This window comes from Carcharodon carcharias, chromosome 10 (genome assembly GCF_017639515.1).
Source record: "Carcharodon carcharias isolate sCarCar2 chromosome 10, sCarCar2.pri, whole genome shotgun sequence".
Taxonomy (NCBI): Eukaryota; Metazoa; Chordata; class Chondrichthyes; order Lamniformes; family Lamnidae; genus Carcharodon; species Carcharodon carcharias.
In genome coordinates, this window is record NC_054476.1 from 3,638,734 (window position 1) to 3,660,383 (window position 21,650).

Below are 21,650 nucleotides of genomic sequence, written 5' to 3' on the forward strand. Positions count from 1 at the left end.
GGAGTGATACAACCTGTGCCGTTTTCAGGGTGGGCAGTTCCAATTGTACCTGTTCTCAAACCTGACTGAAGCATTCAAATTTGTGGGGACAACAAATTAACAGTCAATAAAGTGGCTAAGTTGGATAGACACCCCATACCAAAAAATTGAAGACTTGTACCTTAAATTGGCAGGTGGAACTGCCTACACAAAGCTTGATATGAGTAATGCTTATCAACAATTGGAATTAGAGAAGTCCTCCCGGAATTTTGTAACCATTAATACACAGAAAGGGTTGTACCAATCCACCTATTGACCTTTTGGCGTATCTTCAGCTGGCACCATATTCCAAAGAGCCTTGGAAAGTTTACTATAGGGGCTGCCACATGTTGTAGTTTATTTAGATGATGCTTTGGTGACAGGAATCACCAAAAAGGAGCATCTGGTAAACTTGGAAGAAGTTTTGAAACATTTTTCGCAGGTGGGAATGTGTTTAAAAAAAGAAAAGTGCATATTCCAAGTGAAAGAGGTAACCTACCTAAGTCAGAAGGCAGGTTCACAACGCTTACATGCAGTTGACGAAAAAGTGAAAGCTATTAGAGAGGCATCTGCTCAACTCAACCCAACTCAAATCATTCTTGGAGATGATCAATTACTATGGATGTTTCTTGCCTAATTTGTCTTCAGACCTGGCACCCCTGTATTGCTTGCTCAAGAAAAGCCAGAAATGGTCCTGGCACACACTGCAGAAGAAGTTTTCACAAAGATGCAATCATCTACCCTTCTAGCACATTTTGACCCAAAGAAAGAGTTGGTGTTGACATGTGAGGTGCCTGCCTATAGAGTTGAAGCAATGGACTCCCATTGAATGGACGATAATCAGAACAGCCTATGGGAGATGTATCAAGAACACTCAATACAGCAGAAAAGGGATACTCACAGATAGAAAAAGGAGGCCTGAAAATCATCTTTGGTGTTAAGAAATTTCACCAGTATGTACATGGTCATTTTACTAACATACTGGGCCACAGGGCCTTGCTGGGATTGTTCAGCAAAGACAACGCTATACCACCTACAGCCTCAGCAAGAATACAAAGATGGGCATTGATCTTGGCAGCATATAAGTATACCTTCATTCATAGACCAGGAAGTCAAATTGCAAACGCTGATGCACTCAGTCCTTTGCCCATGCATGTAAACAATGAGGACATTCCAATTCCACAAGAATTCATTTCATTATTGAATTTCCTGGATTCATCACCGATATGTGCCAGACAGATTAGAGATTGGACAAGTCGAGAATAATTTCTTCACGGTTGGTCACAAGAACAAGAACCTGATGAAATGAAACTGAATTTCCAGAGAAGATACGAAAAAAGCAGCCAGGAAGGTTTCTTACTGTGGGGAACACAAGTGATTGTTCCTCCCAAAGGTTGAAAGCCATTGTTATCTGAACTTCACAGCGCACAACCCGGAATTTCCCGAATGAAGGCCATAGCACACAGCTTTCTGTGGTCTCCTGGGATGGATGGAGAAATAGAAACTCAGCGAGAAGCTGTATGCAGTGTCAGCAAGTACAAAAGTTACCCCCAACAGCTCCATTACACCCCTGGGAGTGGCCAGGAAGGCCATGGGTGTGAGTACACATCGACTATGTGGGACCTTTCATGGGAACAATGTTTCTACTTATCGCTGATGCTCACTCAAGATGGATGGATGTAAATGCAGTGAGGTTGTTGACATCTTCTGCTACAATAGACAAGCTGCTACATCAAAGTTTCACAATCAACTGATAACAAGAAGTGGTTGTATCAGACAGTGGAATGATATTTACAAGTGCTGAGTTTCACCGATTTATTAGCCTCAAGGGTATTACTCTGGTGAAAGCTTCACTACACCACCCTTCTTCAAATGGACTGGCCGAGAATGTGGTTCAGACATTCAAATCTGGTATAAAGAAATTGGCTGGAGATTCTATTGCAACTAAATTAGCACGTTTCGTTTTCCATTATAGAACCACCCCTCATACAACAACAGGTGTCACACCTGCAGAATTGTTGATGAAGCACCATCTCCAATCGAGACTGAGCCTAATTATGCCAAATGTGAGGGGGAAGATGGAAGACAAGTCAGGAAGTCAGAAAACTGGACATGACTGTCACAGCCGTGACAGGACATTTAATGTAGGAGAGAAGGTACGTGTGAAGAATTTAGAGAAGGACCAAGGTGGTTGTTTGGTGAAATAAGTGCAATACCTGGACCTCTTTCCTACCACGTGAAAGTGGAAGAACGAGTCATAGGGAGACATGTGGATCATATAAGAGAAACAAAATATCCGGAAATGATTCCCCCAGTGTTCATGATTGAATCAACGTCTTCTGTTGAAAGAACTCAACTGAGTACAGATGTGTCTGAAAGGCCGACTGTACCTGAAAGAGTCGAGGAAACAGATTTGCGGGTACCTACCGAAGAGCCAGATGCTCAGACTGCTCCAGTGAGGGAGGTTCCAGATAAAACATCAGATGCTGTAGAGCTGAGACATTCTACATGCATAGGAACCCCCAAAAAGACTGACTTTGTAAATTACTTATTTTAGTGAAAAATTTGATATTTTGAGAAAAATTGTACAATGTGTTTCTGAGTATAGAGGGAGGGAATGTGGTAGTCTGATGTGTAATACATCTTTAAGGCGAATGTGGTAATGGAAGATCACATGATCTTGGTATCCAATAGCAGAATAGTGTAGGCTATCTCTGTAGCTGGTAGTCTTGAGTTAGAGTCTGAAGTGTAAGGACAGAGTTGTGAGCTGTGAGCACACAAATGTAGCTGCTGAGTTCCTTTTGTAAATAAACAGAATGTGTTTCTTCTAAGAATGATCAACTGATCTTGCCTGTCTATGGTACCAACTTGGTCACCCCGAAACAAGTGTTCAATCTGGACCCTAAGTCCTAACAAACCAGGACACAGGATCCAACAAGCTCCTAACTTGTCTGCCTATTTAGATTGAAGGAAATCAGAAACTGAAGGCCCACAGTGTTTTTGACCAATGGGTAGCCCTGAATTCCCTTGTGTTTTTTGGCATACTGCAGGAGCAAAGGATGATGGGGAAACTCAGCGCGGGAATGCAAATTTCTCCTGTACCTCTGCAAGGTTTCCATACAAATGACATATTCATATTTTTCTAATGAAGGTGAGGGGAAGTCTTCCCTCCATTAGGCCCTGTAGCATTGCAACAATGTAAGCATCACATCATAGCATCAATTTGCATTCTGCCATTTACTTCAAACGAAGCTGTCATGTTATTAGAATGATGTAATAGCTTGGGCTTAGTTACTGTACAAGACACAAGGTACCAATTGCTCATAAGGGGTCATTTATTAAGACAAGGCACACGAGAACAGTTATACGTAGGTATAAAGCTTGAAGGCATCAGAGCTGTGTGCGTGTGCTCTGCTGAAAGCAAAAGTGAAACTAAGACTGGATCACATGACACATTTCCCTTCCAGTGACATCATACTGATATCTCTTAAAGGCATATTACAAGGGAATGTTGAAAACCGTGGAGAAAATTCCAACCTTACCACTGATTTCCGTTCCAGTTCAGGTGAAACAGGTGGTACAGTCTTTCTAAAACCAAATAAGGGCTGAACACCTATCTGAGACCCCAAATTCTGTATTGGGGGTAACCACATTTACATCCACTCAACCAAAGGTCTTTGGAAGCCACCACCAAAAAGGTGAATTTTTTGAAAGTACTTAGCTGATTGTAGGAATGCTCCTCTCAGCCCCCTACCCCCTTGACCACCCCACTGACTTACCTTAACCCACCTACACCCCAACACCGCACTACCCCTGACCTGACTACCTCCACCCCATATACCTGTCTGATTATCCCCTTACCCGACTACACCTGCCCCCTGAGTAACCCCCAGCCCGACTATCCCACCGACCCACTGATACCACACTTCAGACTCTAACTCAAGAGTGCCGGCTACAGGATAGCCTACACTGCTCTGCTATTGGATACCAAGATCATGTGATCTTCCATTACCCCATTTGCTTTAAAGATGTATTACACATCAGACTACCACATTCCCTCCCCCTATACTCAGAAACACATTGTACAATTTTTCTCAAAATATCAAAATAACCACCCAACTACCTCCCAACCACACAAGCACCCAACTACGCTCCTGACTACCCACCAAACTATTCAACGAGTGCCTCCTCGCTGCCCTCTGACTAGCCCTGACCCCTGACTCTTCCCAATTACCCAACAATCACCCTGATAACCCAACTACCCTCCAACAGCCCCCACCCGACTAACCAACTGCCCCCTGACCCCCGATTAACTCCTGACCCTCCAACTGCCCCTGATACCCCCCCTCCAACCAATCCCCTGCTACCACCTGATGTCCTGACTATCTACCATGCCCCAATTACCCCCAATCCCTCAACTATGTTCTCCTCCCCAACCCACCCTACCCCCTCACCCATCCACCTGCCACCTTACCCCCATCACCCACTTACCACACACACTTTCTTTTTCTCCATGACTTCAGGACATGTAAACTTACCAGACTACAGTACAGTGCTGTAGAACGGGGGAGTGGGAAAGCTCTCCAGGAGCAGGACATTCAACGTTTCTCAGGAGGCTCAGTTCCAAAGTCTGGGTGAGAAATGTGGAGGTCCAGTGCAAAGTGAGTAAATAGGAGTGCAGTGGCAACCTGATGCTGATTGGCATTCCCCAGAACATTGAGCCCATTGTAAATTAATGTTCTATATAGCACATGTCCATAACAATGGAGTAACTCCTGGTATAACTCTAGAATTAGCAGCATTTCAGCGATTTTCCAGCCACATGGACAAAGTAAGTGTTGTAGATGTGCTTAAATAGCTTAGGCGACTCTGTTGAGATGCAAACTAGGGGAGGTTCCCCTGAGTAGACATCATCCCTGAATCGAGGGCCGGTTGAGAATGATGAAGGGGTTTTTGTGCAAACATACAAACAAGGAGCAGGAGTAGGCCATTTGGCCCCTCTAGTCTGCGCCACTATTTAATAAGATCATGACTGATCTGATAGCAACCTCAAATCTGCAGCCCGCCTACCCCCGATAACCTGTCACCCCCCCCCTTGCTTACCAAGAATCTATCCACCGCTGCCTTAAAAATATTCAAAGACTCTGCTTCCTCCACCTTTTCAGGAAGAGAGTTCCAAAATAGCTATGGAGCCTGGGTCAAGTGAAGTGATCAAGATTGAAATTGACAGAAAATTATTATGAAAGGCTATCAAATTATATGGGGCAGAGGAGGGAAATGAAGTTGAGGTACAGGTGAGCCAGGGTCTAGTTGAATGACAAAATAGGTTGAAACAGTTGGCTGACCTCCTCCTGTTCACCAAACTATGTGAAAATAAAATATGCAGCATCATAAACACACAAAGTTCAAAATTCAAAAATCATCATAAAATTATGAATTTTACTGATTTCACTTTTGAACTGCTCCAATAATTGCCCTATACATCATATCAGCTCATCGTTAGGGTTCATTGCTGACTGTCTGTAATTATACATAACCTTACTCCATGTCTGGATGCAAAAAATACACATGTTGTAGTTCCAAGGAATTGTGTCAAACAAACTGCACAGCAATTGCCAGAAGCTACCATATGACTCACTCTCCAAATGAACACATTGTCTGATCTCCAGATAAAGTGCATCTGTATATTTTTGAAATCCCATCAGAGAACCCAGACTGAGTTAAAGGTGGCATTTGGTGATCCCTCTTCACCACCCTGGTGTCCACCATCAACTCATTATTTGTTTTCTGCCATTTCAGTGCATGTCCTTGCTAATAAAGGTGAAACAGGTACTGAGTACATCCATTAGGAACATGTATAACAGCTCTACTGAGACATTGGGAGACAGCAAGAAGAGACTGGTGATCAGGAGAAAAGGTTTATAGAAAGGTGTTTGAGAACAAAAAAAAGTCACATTTAGAAAGATGAAGTCAACACACAAGAAAACAATACAGAAATAAAAACAAACACTGAAGAATAGAAAGAAACACAAAGATATAGGGAAGAAATGGCCACCCTCAAATAGCTCAAATAACAAACAGCTAAACCAAGAGGGGTTGGTGTGGGGAAAGGGGCATCAGACACTTCATTGATATCCTTAGCTGCCTGAATCAAGATTCAGACAGGCATTAATAGACCTGAAACAGGGGGAATGGCTGGTTAGATATGCAAATTGGGGTTCCACATCATTGACCTGAATGTAAAATTGGGGTACAAATGTGCAGAGTGTGGACCACACTAGGTGTGGTGGCAGCAGGTAATAATGAGTAAAGAGACCCCAAAAAAGGTCAGTGAAAATTTATTTCTGTGGGACTTGAAGGAATGGAAATGTTCTTCTGGGCTCCACAGGGAGAAGATAGGTCGCTGCTACTGCAGGTTCTCCACCTGCGCCCTCCCCACACTGCCGTATCTTCCTGCTGTTCAGGTCAGCCTCCAGCTCAGCCAGCATGGTGTTGCTGAACATTAGCGAACTACTGCAAGGTGTCGGCAAGGTAATGTGAAGGTTAAAGATAGGGTTAATTTGTTCCAGGCCTGGTGCTGCCGGGAATGGGACATGCAGCCACCCTGCCGACTCTGCAGACATCGTGGCAGGAGTCAGGTATTTGATCACAGGATGAGAGAAGGAAGCTGAGAAAGACTAGCATGAGAGGTGTTATTTTATTTCTCAGCCAGTCATGCCGCAGGAGATGAACTAGGATCATTTAAAAATTTCAAATGCAATATATAATATAAACACAAACGCATCAACTGCATAAACATGAGACAACTGCCATCTATATAGGAGACAGACTGTAACCAAAACAGCAGGTAAACAACTAGAAACTCATTCATTATCAAAACATAGCTGTCTTACTCTCAACCACTACCGACTCTTTTATTACTGACACAGCTTGCCCCACTTTCAGATTCATTTCTTTGCCATAGCAAGTGTGCACAATACACACCCACACATACACACCCACATAACACACAGACCCCCGCACACACACCACGCACACACCCCCGCACACACACCACACACAACCCCGCACACACACCACACACACACCCCCGCACACACACCACACACAACCCCGCACACATACACAACCACATAACACACAGACCCCCGCACACACACCACACACAACCCCGCACACACACCACACACAACCTCGCACACATACACACCCACATAACACACAGACCCCCGCACACAAACCACACACACACGCCCACACACACCCCCGCACACACAGCACACACACCCACCACACCCACATAAGACACACACCCACCCACGCACACACACCACACACACACATACACACCCACCACACCCACATAACACACAGACCCCCGCACACACCCCACACACACACCCCACACACACACCCCACACACACACCCCACACCCCACACCACACACCCCACACACACCCCACACACCCCACACACACCCCACACACACCCCACACACACCCCACACACCCACATACACACCCCGCACACACACATACACACCCCGCACACACACCCTGCACACACACCCCTGCACACACACACCCCTGCACACACACACACACCCCCACACACACCCCACACACACACACCCCACACACACACACACCACACACACACACACCACACACACACCACACACACACCACACACACACCACACATACTCACCCACCACACTCACACCACACACAAACACACCACACTCACACAAGCCCATACACAAAAACCCATACACACATACAAACCCATACACACACACCCACACCACACCATTGCACACATGCGCACAGCACACACACACAAATGCATACACACACAAACCCATACACCCATACACACACCCATACACCCATGCACACACCAATGCATACACTTGCCCACACTGCACACCCACACTGCACACCCACACTGCACACCCACACTCATGCATACCCCTACAAACACTCACACACACTCACACCTACACACACTCACACCTACACACACTCACACCTACACACACACACACACACGCATACACCTACACACACACGCATACACCTACACACACTCACACACTTACACACACTCACACACCTACACACACTCACACACACTTACTCACACCTACACACACTCACACCTACACACACTCACACCTACACACACTCACACACACTTACTCACACCTACACACACTCACACCTACACACACTCACACCTACACACACTCACACCTACACACTCACACCTACACACACACGCATACACCTACACACACTCACACACCTACACACACTCACACACACACTTACTCACACCTACACACACTCACACCTACACACACTCACACCTACACACACTCACACACACCTACACACACACACACCTACACACACACACGCCTACACACACGCATACACCTACACACACACACACACACACACCTACACACACACACGCATACACCTACACACACACGCATACACCTACACACACATGCATACACCTACACACACACGCACTCACACACACTCACTCACACACACACACACACACACTCACACACACACACTCACACACACTCACACACCCACACACACACCTACACACCTACACACACTCACACACCCTCACACACTTACACACACCTACGCACACTCACACACACCTACGCACACACACACACACCTACGCACACACACACACACTTACGCACACACACACACACACTTACGCACACACCTACACACACACCTACGCACACACACACACACACACATGCATACACCTACACAAACACACCTACACACACTCATGCATACACCTACAAACACTCACATACACACACACACACACGCATACACCTACACACACTCACACACACACACAGACGCATACACCTACACACACTCACACACACACACAGACTCATACCATAGACCCAGACGCCCACAATCACAAAGCTGAGGTATTTGCAACAATCTTCAGCCAGAAGTGCTGAGTGGATGATCCATCTCGGCCTCCTCCAGAAGTCACCAGTATCACAGAGGCCAGTCTTCAGTCAATTCGATTCACTTCACATGATATCAAGAAATGGCTGAAAGCATTGGATGCTGCAATGGATGCGGGCCCTGACTTGTGCTCCAGAACTTGCCACACCCCTAGCCAAGCTGTTCCAGTACAGCTGCAACAATGACATCTACCCGGCTATGTGGAAAATTGCCCAAATATGTCCTGTACACAAAAAGCAGGACAAATCCAGCCCGGCTAATTACCACCCTATCAGTCTACTCTTGATTATGAGTAAAGTAATGGAAGGGGTCATCAGCAGTGCTAACAAGTGGCACTTGCTTAGCAATAACCTGCTCACTGATGCTCAGTTTGGGTTCCGCCAGGGCCACTCAGTTCCTGACCTCATTACAGCCTTGGTTCAAACATGGATAAAAGAGCTGAACTCCCGAGGTGAGGTGAGAGTGACTGCCCTTGACATCAAGGCAGCATTTGACCGAGTGTGGCATCAAGGAGCCCCAGCAAAACTGGAGTCAATGGGAATCAGGGGGAAAACTCTCTGTTGGTTGGAGTCATACCTAGCACAAAGGAAGATGGTTGTGGTTGTTGGAGGTCAGTCATCTCAGCTCCAGGACATCACAGCAGGAGTTCCTCAGGGTAACGATCTTGGCCTAACCATCTTCAGCTACTTCAATAATGAGTGGTGTGTGGTGTAGTGAGGCCATCACCAGGCACTTATGGAAATGATCCCCAGCATGCTAAGTAAGAAGGTGTGGCAGGGACAACTAAGTTCAAATTGGTGGGCTGGATGGTGGGGTGTTGGTTGAGGGAAGCCTGAGGCAAAAAAGCCTCTGGCAGTTAAAACCACATCCAAGAAACTAATGAGGCAGGAGGAAGAGGACACAGAAACTTTCATTGCACAAAGTATTGTTAAGATACAGTGCACGGGGTATCCTGTGACTCACCTGTGATCATTGAAAATTACCCCCTTTTTGCTCCATAATGGGCCCTTTATTTAAACAGATGACATCCTGAATAAAGGAGTTTCCTGAAAGTTGTGGACAAGCTGTCTAGTACATCCTGGTTAACCACTTCCCAAGTGCATCTTGAAGAAGGGCAGGAAGTAGCAAGAGGCCACAGAGAGAACAATGGACCTGGGAATAGGAAGGTGGACAATGGGCAGTGAAGATTCAGGAATGCTTGGGGTCAGGGTGAGAGAGAGAAGGTAGAGGGTATTCCTCAGAGGGGCGTATGGAGCTGGGGTCTGCATGTGATGAGTTACTGGGCACAAGAGCTCTGCAGTCAGGCCAGGGAGAATTGTTAGCAATTGTGCAAACTCACCTGAGGTTGCGGTCAAAGACGGGTTCAGCTGTAAGAGATGAGACTCAGATGAGGACTTTGATGGGGCAGCATGCAGGGGAATGATGATAGGCATGGACACTGAGATTTTCAGTCTATTGGCAGCTGGTCACACAGCCTGCGGCCACCATAAAGGAGAATGGAGGGGACGATCTCCGAGAACAGGGCTTCGAGCAAAGCTCAGTACCCATCCTTTTCCAGTGTGGAAGTAAGTGACCAACTCCATGACAATACTTGCTGATCCAGCCATGGTGCCATCATGTCTCAGCTTCCATTGCAGCGAAGGCAGACACTATACAGCATCCCAGCGCTGCAATGGAAGCTCATACTGACAGCATAAGATCCCTCCTTGTTGTCATACAGGTTCAGATTGCTCCTTTGTGGTTGTGGCTACCAGAACTTACAGACTCTTACAGCAGTCCAGCTGCCTGACCTCCAACAGATTACCAGGATTGCTGAGAGGTTGCCCTGGGGAGAGGGAGGTGCGTGCGTGTGTGATGGTTGCCAGCGGCTCTGTGGAGTATGAACCTCTTATCCTCTCTCAGGATTATAGTATTCATGCTTGCAACACTGTCCACTCTGCCAGTTTCCTTTATGATGCCTCTCAGCAAACTGGTAACTGCTGCCACCCATGCAGTCCAATACAACAATGCAAGGCCCTCAGGCCCCAGAGCTGTTCAAGGTTGCCCTGCAAGTTTATCGGGAGTCCTTTCCAGTGTGTAGCTTATTATAACATCATAAAGCTGGCAATCCTCTCTTCACCTATGTCAGCAAACGCACTCACATAACCCCTTTATGGGAGTGTCGGATGTCAGTCAAGTAATGGTATAATAAGTTATTTCTTCTGTGATCTCCTTTGTCAATGGCTTGCTGTTTATTTGTACAAGATAAAGAGGTATCAAGTGTTTAGCTTCTGTTATTAATACTTTAAAGGTCTGGTTGATTGAAACTTTTGTAGGGTTGTATGAACAGCAGTTTCTTTTAATGAAATTACGAACAGAATTAAGCCAGGACATTTCCTGACTTGAGCTAGTGGTCTTGAAAATGTAAATCTGGCCCTCAGTATACATTCACATGTAGCTCATCCAAAGGATTCTGGATGCCTTCGCCCATCTTCATTCTCCTCTTCCTCTCTCTGGACACAGCTTCCCCCTCTGTTACTAGCAGCACTCCATTCCCAAATTACGTGTAGTCCAATAAGATCACAAAACATTTGTAGAACTCTTTCAGTAAAAATGAACACAGTATTTCCATCAACTCTGCACCCACAAAAACAAGTCAAAAGCCCCTCACCTGGAAGTTTGATGTCTAGTCCTTTAAATCACACAAATGGAGGTGTGCCTCATGGAACTGAAAGCAGGTTCAGCTGGGAATATTTAAGAGAAGGATCATTAACTAGACCTGCATGATTCAAAAAGGCAAGTCAGTGTTAGAGACTCTCTGATGTCACCATCTACCCACTCTGCCTGCTTCCAGTATGGACACGGCACACCCATGACCGCACCCAATCAGTCGGGACACAGTGTGCAAACCCCACTGGAAGTGGCAAAAACATTCGAGTGCCATTATTTCACTTTGGGATTTCTGTGGTCCCGGGCAGCGGTGACTATGGAGCCCAGTTTCACAGCCCAATAGTGTTAACGGTGCTCACAATAAATGGAGATGTTGCACAACTGAACAAATAAAAATGCACATGTCACACAATAAGCTTATATCAATGGCACCTAATTAAAATGGAGATCAAGACACTTCCTCACAAAGTGATGTCCTAATAATGTGTAACCTTCATCCTGCTCCCTCTCGCTATCCAGTACATCAACGAATAAAATCACAAGTTGACATCCTTCCAAATCACAGTTAAAGGCTGTTGTGCATTTTCCTCTGCTCACTAATGTGGATGATAATGTCTGTCATACTAACATATGGCCTGCACACAAGGTGGAGAAATCTGATTTATATCCAAATTGAATCTTGCATTAGTTAACAGAGAAAGAAATAGCTGTTCTTTAAGGTAGGATGAAACACAGATTGCTGTATTCCAGCCAGGAAAGAACTCTTTTCTCTACATTTCACCAATGACATTTTTGTGACTTCAATAGCAGTTGGTCTAAGTGAGAGAGAATTTGGTGATGCTTCCTGCCCACCCCACATGGAATCTTATTAGATGAGAACCTCAGGTTGGAACATGACTTCAATATGAGAGTAACTATTCTCCAGCATAAGCTTGAGGCTGCGTACTGACACTGAGGTCTAGAAAAATTCTCCCAGTGAGTTGACACTAAGCTGCTTTCTTACCTGCTGCAGGTGTAAATGTCTTCACAGAAAATATTAGCATTTTTTTTTCTAGCAGGTCGTTTGGAGGAAGTTTAGTTAATTTATCTGGTAAATAATTTTAGTTAAGAAATTGAAACAGAAGAGTTGGTCCTTCTAAACACAATGGGATAGAAATTGGTCATAACTACACTTGCTTTCTGCCAGAAAATGGGGCAAAGGTAACTAATTTATAGGACAATGCCCTGTCTCCCAAAAACTCCTGAAGATGCCCGTTAACCACTTGCCCTTGGAAAATTTCAGACACCAGGGTCAGCCCCTGAAATTGGGCCTCTTACCCTTGCCCATGAAAGGCTCAGCTTCTGTTTTAGAGCCGCTCAGGAAAATGCCACGTGAGGAGCCAAGCCGCTCCTGTGTAGGTTTCACTGACATTAGTGCAACCTAGTAAGTGGTTTTATATACAAATTATATAATATATTGTATACATATAATATATTTTTTAAAATAATGTAGAGCTAGATGGCGATATATGTTATTTATTTATATACACACATATATATCATATATAAAATATATTTAAATAATTAATACGGAGCTAGATGACAAAGGGGTGCTTACCGGGTCCATGTTATTTGGGCCATCTAAGCACAACTGCCCTTACCCTCCCACTCCTTCCACCTGGGACTTACCTGAGGTCTCTGCCAGTGAGGTTTGTTAACTAAAATTCAATCATCCTGAAGGGCGACCTGCCTGGAGAGGTGTGACAAGCACTGTCCAGCATCATATCCAGAACATCTGCATTGTTCCAGTGATGAATTGTGGCCCAAGGATGAATTTCAGGACAGCCTCGGGTCTGTGTGCTCAGGCACACACAGGAACATTTATTCCTGCCACCATTTTCTTGGTTAGTTTTGCAGCTTTACAGAAGTTTGAACTGTAAACAACTTTCAAATTTACATCCAGCAGCACCTGGTGGAAACGCGCTGGCTTTCTGGGTATCTGGGTGTTGCGTCTCGAGGTGAAGGGGAGCACTTTGTAAAGTGTTTCTGCTTACAAATCAGTGCTTTCTACTCATGAAATGTTGGTCACATGTAGTTACTTCTGGCAGCATAACCAATAAAATCCAATCAAAGTAGTTGACGCTGGCTATCCTTTTGTTTCTGTCTTGCAGAACCTCAAAATAAGTCACTCGAGGAGAATATATTTCGACTGTCAAAAACAGAATTACCTGGAAAAACTCAGCAGGTCTGGCAGCATCGGCGGAGAAGAAAAGAGTTGACGTTTCGAGTCCTCATGACCCTTCGACAGAACTTGAGTTTGATTCCAAGAAAGAGCTGAAATATAAGCTGGTTTAAGGTGTGTGTGTGGGGGGCAGAGAGATGGAGAGACAGAGAGGTGGAGGGGGGGGGGCGCGGTGTGGTTGTAGGGACAAACAAGCAGTGATAGAAGCAGATCATCAAAAGATGTCAACGATAATAGTACAATAGAACACATAGGTGTTAAAGTTAAAGTTGGTGATATTATCTAAACGAATGTGCTAATTAAGTATGGATGGTAGGGCACTCAAGGTATAGCTCTAGTGGGTTTTTTTTTATAATGGAAATAGGTGGGAAAAGGAAAATCTTTATAATTTATTGGAAAAAAAAGGAAAGGGGAAACAGAAAGGGGGTGGGGATGGGGGAGGGAGCTCACGACCTAAAGTTGTTGAATTCAATATTCAGTCCGGAAGGCTGTAAAGTCCCTAGTCGGAAGATGAGGTGTTGTTCCTCCAGTTTGCGTTGGGCTTCACTGGAACAATGCAGCAAGCCAAGGACAGACATGTGGGCAAGAGAGCAGGGTGGAGTGTTAAAATGGCAAGCTACAGGGAGGTTTGGGTCATTCTTGCGGACAGACCGCAGAATGACCCAAACCTCCCTGTAGCTTGCCATTTTAACACTCCACCCTGCTCTCTTGCCCACATGTCTGTCCTTGGCTTGCTGCATTGTTCCAGTGAAGCCCAACGCAAACTGGAGGAACAGCACCTCATCTTCCGACTAGGCACTTTACAGCCTTCCGGACTGAATATTGAATTCGACAACTTTAGATCTTGACCTCCCTCATCCATCCCCACCCCCTTTCTGTTTCTTCCCCCTTCCTTTTGTTTTTTTCCAATAATTTATATAAATTTTTCTTTTCCCACCTATTTCCATTATTTTTAAATCTTCTATTCTTCCCCCACCCCCACTAGAGCTATACTTTGAGTGCTCTACCATCCATTCATAATTAGCACATTCGTTTAGGTAATATCACCAACTTTAACTTTAACACCTATGTGTTCTATTGTACTATTGTCGTTGACATCTTTTGATGATCTGCTTCTATCACTGCTTGTTTGTCCCTACAACCACACCGCCCCCCCACTCCACCTCTCTGTCTCTCTATCACTCCGCCCCCCCACACACACACCTTAAACCAGCTTATATTTCAGCTCTTTCTTGGACTCAAACTCAAGTTCTGTCGAAGGGTCATGAGGACTCGAAACGTCAACTCTTTTCTTCTCCGCCGATGCTGCCAGACCTGCTGAGTTTTTCCAGGTAATTCTGTTTTTGTTTTGGATTTCCAGCATCCGCAGTTTTTTTGTTTTTATATTTCTACTGTCAACTGCTGCAGTCCCAAATCTATTCCAAAGGGAATTTGTAACAAAAATAGAAATCCCATTTGCAACATCCCAACACATCTGAGAATTGAGCACCTAAATGAATATTTCTTGCCATACAGATGGGGAATTGTCTTAACTACATGTGAGAAAAGCAGCATTGCGAACCTTGATCTAGACATGTGTCACTATGGATACAGTGCTTTTCAAGGTATATATGGTTATTTTAATGATGGGATTAAAAGGTTATGCATATTATCCCCATATATATATTCAAATAAAATTTCATCATCTGGACATCTGAGATTATTGCATTTGATTACTACCCATTGAGTAATGTGCACCTAAGGATGAGCTTATTTATAGTGACTCACTGAAACCTTAGGCAATAAAGTGTATTATCAAGATTCCAGTGAGTACCTTAAGTTTTCTGCACTAATGGGTGTTCTATTGCTCATATGTTTTGAAGAAGAGGGTGAAAGGGATATGAAAGACAAGGGGATGATTAAGTCAGGTGAAAGTGGGTTCATAAGTGCTATGAAAATCATACTGTTCGATACACATACCTATGGTTTACAGGCACAGGGAGCCATTTGTGGATTTCTCAGACTGGCTGTGCATGAGAAGACTACTTTGGACTGGATTTAGGAGTTGAGACAGCAGTTCACTGAAGATTTGCAGCCACTTTCTATATGAGATACAGCCTTGTCAGTGGTTGTTAAAATTGACAACAGCTCTTCATTTTCTGTTACCGGTTTATCGATGCATTCTAGACAGCAAGGGACAATTCCTATCATAGTAACCGGACGATATTGTGTAACTGTATCAAACAGGTCAAATATCTTGTTCAGGCAAACATCACTATTCACCAAAATGAGACAAAGGACACATTTGTCAAGTGGCAGGACTGGTTCAGTATGGCAATGTGATGCTCTGTTTAAATACACCTTCAATTAAATCAACACAAAACATCATCATTCCCTTAATCACTGCAGGGAAGAACAGACAGAGATAAAAACAAAAACAGAATTACCTGGAAAAACTCAGCAGGTCTGGCAGCATCAGCGGAGAAGAAAAGAGTTGACGTTTCAAGTCCTCATGACCCTTCAACAAAACTGATTTTAAAACTCTTTTCTTCTCCGCCGATGCTGCCAGACCTGCTGAGTTTTTCCAGGTAATTCTGTTTTTGTTTTGGATTTCCAGCAGCCGCAGTTTTTTGTTTTTATTATTATTATTAGACAGACATAAAAGCCTGATTAACACAAATTCATCCAGGATTCTGCAGCCTACCAGTGTGAGAATGCTTCCAAGTGCACACTAACAGCAGTCACCCCTGATTAGTGTTTCAACACAATGACTAGGTTCAGTGGGTAAAATTCTTTGGGGTTCTAGCAGTCTCCTGCAGTAACACCCCTGAGAGAGCAAGGGAACCAAACATAAGTTGGCAGTAACTAAATTGCAGCAGGTATCGGGATTTCCAGCATCTGCAGTTTTTTTGTTTTTATGCAGCAGGTATCTGCTATTTCTTTTAGCTTATGGTTCCTGGTTCTTTTGTGGCTAATGTCACTGGGGGCCAGAGGTCGATTCAGGGAGTCCCTACGCTGGAACTTTCCACTTGCTTTAGTCAGTAGGGACTCGGAGTAACTCCAGAACCAGCATCCTTGAGGATTGAAAACAAAAATAAAAGTACCTAGAAAAACTCAGCAGGTCTGACAGTATCTGCGGAGAGGAACACAATTAATGTTTTGAGTCCGCGTTGGACTCGAAAGGTTAACTGTATTCCTCTCCGCAGATACTCTCAGACCTGCTGAGTTTTTCCAGGTACTTTTATTTTTGTTTTGGATTTCCAGCATCCGCAGTTTTTTGCTTTTATCCTTGAGGATTGAGATGTGTCAGCCTTGAGATAGCCAAATGTAAATTTCAAGGAACTGTCTTTGGCTCGTGAAAGTTCAGAAAGTTTTTTTGATACATTTTTACTGAGTGACCCTTTACACAGGAGACAAAGAAGGATATTGCTGGGGTCAAGGGGCCTCAGGAGTGTCTGTCTAATGAGGGGTATGTACTTATTTTTACTGGCAGTAAGGGACTGGTAAGTATTGGAGATACATCCATAATGGTGCTTAGGCTCTTTGGTGCCTTGTTACAAATCTGACAGGATTATTCCTGGACAGCAATGACAGGTGAATCCTATGGATTGCAATGTGAGGGATTTTTGCTCTTTATGCTCGGGTATTTGTAGAAAGCAGCAGTGGTATTTGGAAAAAGACTTTGTGAGGCACCTTACGAATATTAACGGTCACACTTATTTCGTGATTTACACTTTGAGAGGTTTGAACAGTTTTTCAGCATGTGCATGGACATTTCAACCTTGGCTTAGCTTAGTAAACCTCAGATTTCTGTCTGAGATGCTACCAAGATAAAGGCTTCCCTTCTCTCAGTGAATTGCAAGACCAATGCCAATGTAGACACCATAAAAGCACCAATTGGTTTATGGCATGAATTGTTACAAAACATCACAGGGACAATTTGGGTTCAGCATCCAAAAATCACATGGAAATCATGTACTTTAGAGAAAATGCAGATGCTAGTCCCATGCTCCTGTTCCATTTCCAAATGATTTCTGGGGTGACTGAGCCTGATTTGCACCAAAAGAATTTGCAGCAGGTTAAAATGCATGAAAATGAACATTCAGAGCTCATAATTTCCAACTCTGATACCGCAGCAAAGAATCCTATGAGGATTGTCAAGGTCGACTGTCCTGACGAAATCTGTGATTTTTTCTCCTTTTTTGTCTTCATCTGGATACATGATGACTTCATTCTTTTAAAAAGATGCAAACATTTTCCCTACCACTGCTCTCTAGCAAACTGGCCTCTCGAAACTAGATTACCACCGTGTCCTTCCAAATATTGTTGGCAATATTGGCCATTCTCCAGTCTCCAGCACATGTCAACTTTCAGTGAAGCCCTGGTATAAGGGGAAGGAAAATAGGGCAAGCAAGCGGTTAGCTTCACTGTGGCAGACTCACCGCCAAATTCCCACTGCATTCCCTCCAGCTGCTGTTTTAGTTCCAGAGTTTTTTAGTCAGAAACAGAGCCTCATGAAACCATGAAACTAGGGGTTTCTTTGATCTCTTTAAGAAACTGACATGGTTTTGGCTCCAAATTACAGAAGTGTCACCCAGTTGACAACCTGTCTGTAAAACCTAAATGGGATTGGTCTCTTAGAATGACTGAAAGTACTGTTGAAAGAAGCAGTCAACTGCAGGTAATTGAATCATAGGATTTGTGTACTGTTCTGCTGTTTGGATTGTCAGTAGAGTTTCCAGTTTCTAGATTGCTTATTTCTGCTTTTTTTTTGCTTGACTTGCTCTCAGTAAGCTCTATCTGCTTACCATAGGGGCTATTATTACAAGTTTGGTTTGGACGGAGTTAAGAGCAGCAGTCTCAACATCCAGCACATAATAGGAGCAGGTGTGGGCCATTCACCCCCTTGAATCTGCTGTGCCATTCATTAAGATCATGGCTGATCTGATTGTGGCCTCAACCCCACATTCCTGTCTGGCCCACCCCATAGCCCTTACTCCAGATCAAAAATCTGTCTGCCTCAACGTAGAATATATTCAATGACCCAGCTTCCACTGCTCTATGGCATAGTTTCAATGGTTAAGAATCATTAAATTTCTGGAATATAAATGATTAACAATCCTCTGAGAGAAGAAGTTCCTCCTCATCTGAGTCCTAAATGGGAGACCCCTTATTTTGAAACTGTGCCCACAAGAGGAAACATTCTCCCAACACCCACTCTGTCAAGTCCCGTTAGAATCTTATGTGTTTCAAAAAGATCACCTCTCATTCTTCTAAACTCCAATGAGTATAGGTCCAACCTGTTCAACCTTGCTCAAAAGACAAACCCCTTCGTCCCAGGAATCAGCCCAGTGAACCTTCGCTGAAACTGCTTCCAATTCATTGATATCCCTCTTTAAATAAGGAGACAAAGCTGTACACTGTTACCTAGGTATGGCCTCATGAGCAGCAGCTGAATCTGTTAGAAAACAAGAGACAAAAGGGAAGCCATCCCCAGCACACAAGGCTCTGTAGGCCAAGAATGAGTTTATCAGAGATATCTAAAAAGCAGTTCATCATTATTCCACAAGAAGGTCCTCAGCAAATTCACAAACACAAGTTACGATTAATTTAACTACACCTTTGGTGAAGAGTTTCAAATTTCGTTCCCTACGGAGCACTTTAACATGACAATTTCTTGATGAATAAAAGCATATCTGCCCTTTTCTTACTTCCACATTAGTCTTTTTTACCTAGATTGTGTACCCCGGTGGATTTCCAGCTGCAAGCTGTTCCAGGTGAAAAACTGCTCAGCCTGGAGGCTGACGTCACTTTAGCAGCATTGGTCATTGTGAGATCAGTGAGCTGGGGTTGGGGGTGGGGGGGCGGGAGGTGGGGGGATGGAGGGTTGGTTTGGGCTGGGCGCAGGTGGAGAAGGGAACAGGTTGGGGAGAGTTGGTGGCAAGAAAGTTCTAAACGTCCCATGGGTGATCTTATGGTATCCAAAGCAAAATGCACAAAAAGATGCCTCAGTAGCCAACAACTTGGGTAATTTTAATTGCCCCCTCTCCCACCCCCCCCCCCAACACCCTTCCTGGTTTCTGCTCAGTGGGTAGTATTAAAAGCATTCCCACCCTGAGTCAGTGAAAGTGAGCAAACCATGTGACTGCGCGAGACCTGTGCGCTGGCGCCGTTCATCTGAAACAGTGAAATGTGTGGAGTGACAGGCCAAGGTGGAATCATTCTCTCTGAGGATTTGAGACATTGGAAAAACTCAAGTGTGAAACTCTAAGGGAATAATGTACAGAGAATGACCATTTCTCAACATAACATTTTTGAAGATATTTGCATACTTCAAATGAATGGTTACACTGCGAAGGACAAAAATCACAGGCTTGATTCCTCAAATTTTCTTTCTGATGTGAGGTTGGAGCTTTCTGGGTGGATTGATATTCATGTTATCCACAGACATGATGTGAGTGATTGTTTCAGCCAAAATGTTTTGTTGCTTATCAAATTGAGTGAGATATAATAAATCATTCTTCTCTCTTCCTGTGCCTAGTAGCAAAGAGGCAGACAAAGCACACAATTACATGTTTCCATGACTAGTCTTTCCTGGAACAGGTCACTAGCAGCTGTAACATGAGGGGCATTGCTCCATGTCAAACATGGCTCTCCAGGAGACTCTCACACTTATACCACCGCATAGATTTATTGGAAGGATTTACAGGTTAATAATCCAACAGTTTGGCCACATTATAAACACTCCTTCCACAGCCATCAACCCCCAAAGTGGGACTTGAAACCAGAGCTTCTAGCTCAGATGCAGGGACCCTGTGCACTGCACCACCAGGCCTCCACCACAGATTGTTGCGCAAGTGAAATTACTCTTGAATATATGAGCCTGAAGCCCAGAACCCATGAGAAAAACTGACCGCAGTCTTGGTGGGGCTGAATGTATAGGCAGGGTTAGGTAAGAAAGCAGCTGTGAGTACCTATTGCAGCATTTGCCTGATTTTAATGAGCTTCATGAATTGCTGATATTTTATCAATTTAGTTTCAGTTGGTAGCCCGGAAAATTCATGGCTGGACTGATAATTTCAATGTAAGTTGAATTATTTATACAATGGAGCAACTTAGCACCTTCCAAACTCACAACCCCTACTATCTAGAAGGACAAGGGCAGCAGGTAGATGGGAACAACATCACCTGGAAGTTCCCCTCCAAGTTGCTCACCATCCTGACTTGGAAATATATCGCTGTTCCTTCACTGTCGCTGGGTCAAAATCCTGGAACTCCCTCCCTAACAGCACTGTGGGTGTACCTACACCACATGGACTGCAGCGGTTCAAGAAGGCAGCTCACCACCACCTTCTCAAGGGAAGTTAGGGATAGGCAATAAATGTTGGCCATGAGTGAATAAAAAACCTAACATATTCAAATCGCTATCCCAACTCTCCGGAGGACAACGTACAACCAATCAACCGCAGCCAGGTGAAATCCGGAAGTCGTCACGTAGGAACCAGCTTCCAGACATCACTTTAACCCCTCCCCGACCTGCACCTAACACCGCACCCTACTCCATGTTCAAATTTCCCTAAAGCGTGTTGTTGAGGTAAGGTAGCTGGATTTAGTAGGATGGAAACTGATCACCTAGAATTCAGAACTTGAAGCAGAGGCTGTATAAGCATTTCCTGGTCATATTTAAAGCTGCTTAAGCTGGTAAACTTGATATTCTGTTGTCTATAAACAGTAACACACATATATAT